The 1,639-nt window shown below is 42.0% G+C and overlaps 1 long non-coding RNA gene across 1 annotated transcript; it reads left to right on the forward strand.

Moving 5' to 3' along the window:
- Window positions 1-1,107: 1,107 nt before the first annotated feature.
- On the forward strand, window positions 1,108-1,432 carry LOC309716161. The gene is made up of 3 exons (XR_014279378.1): window positions 1,108-1,181; window positions 1,266-1,324; window positions 1,403-1,432. It is a non-coding gene; the product is annotated as an uncharacterized lncRNA (long non-coding RNA).
- Window positions 1,433-1,639: the final 207 nt, after the last annotated feature.

Here is a 1,639-nt window from a genome sequence, read left to right on the forward strand (position 1 = left end):
TCACATGTTTATGTTCACGAGCGGTGCACATCGAAACACTAGATGACTTATCGACAGATGCCTTCATGAACGCTCTTCGAGTTCTGATAGCCATAAGAGGTCCTGTCCGGCAATTAAGATGCGACCAAGGGACAAACTTCATGGGTGCCAAAAGAGAACTTTTGGAGCTAATGAAGGATATGGATCAAGAACCACAAAGAGCTATGGGTTGTGAATTTGTGGTGAACGTTCCGGCAGCTAGCCACATGGGGGGCGTCTGGGAACGTCAAATTCGAACAGTACGAAGTGTACTGACAGCGATGCTGGACAAGTTCTCAAACAGACTCGACACAGCTAGTCTAAGAACACTGCTTTACGAGACAAAGGCCATCATTAACAGCAGACCTTTAAGTGTTGAGTATCTCAATGATCCCTTGGGACCAGAGCCACTAACTCCCAATCACATATTAACAATGAAATCTTCGGTTATTCTTCCACCTCCAGGAGAGTTTTGCAGAGAGGATTTGTACTTGAACAAAAGATGGAAAAGAGTGCAATTTCTGGCAAATGAGTTTTGGCAAAGGTGGAGGCGAGAGTATCTGTTAAATCTCCAGCGGCGACAGAAGTGGCAGAACGTCTCACGAAACCTGCGAGTAAATGACATTGTGATACTGCAGGATGATAATGCTCCAAGATGTAAATGGAAACTTGCTCTAATAGTAGAGGCTATAGAGAGCTCAGATGGCAAGGTTCGAAAGGTGAAGCTCAAGACCAGTGAAACTACTTTTGACAGGGGGAAACCACGGACAAGGCTGATATATCTGGAAAGACCTGTTCACAAGGTAGTGACTTTACTGGAGACTGACATGCAAGGTGAACCAGACTCTAAGGTTGACACTCATTAGAAAATCACATTGCAAACAATGAGTGATTTTGGTGGGAGTGTAAGTGTCACAGAAATGGCTTATGTATAAAGAAGTTTAATAGATGGTTCCAGCAGTTAAAATGTTCTTGCTTGTACGTTTCTGTGGCCAATATTGTAAGGGTGTGTTTATCTTGTCACAAAGAACAAGTTTTGTTACACCGCTATTATCGCGAGGTTTGGGCGTGATAGTATAGGCTGTGAGCCCACGTTTAATAATCACGCTAAGGAGTTCAGCGAGCTCTCTGCAAAGGCCTGGTTAGTCTACCAGCGGTACAAGGTATTTGTCATTGCCATAACTGTATTGTGATATTGTGAAAATTTGTAATGTATGGTGTTCTAATTATTTTATGTTTTAATTTAGAATGCACAAGACTGTAAAGCTATTCTTCTAGGACCTCCGAAGTGGCAGGCGGCCACGAGGTAATTTTCGTTGTTAAAGCACAAGTGTTAATTTTGATAGACTGAAGCGCTTAAAGTCTTTGTGTTTTATGTTTGTAGTTTTCACGGCGTTCAATAAATGCAGCCAAGCGCCCATCTTGAAGAAGCCGTGCCTGTGTTGTCATTTCGGAGTTACATTTACATTTGTGTATATCTTTGGGAGTATAATACATCCAAATGCTAGAATCATAAGCCTTTCTATTAGCACTGTATTGCCTCCCATGTTAAACCCGATTATCTATGTTCTTCAGACACAGGAGATCAAAGAGTCATTAAAGAAGTTGTTACAAACTAGAG

This window comes from Aulonocara stuartgranti, assembly GCF_965226115.1.
Source record: "Aulonocara stuartgranti genome assembly, chromosome: 10".
Taxonomy (NCBI): domain Eukaryota; kingdom Metazoa; phylum Chordata; class Actinopteri; order Cichliformes; family Cichlidae; genus Aulonocara; species Aulonocara stuartgranti.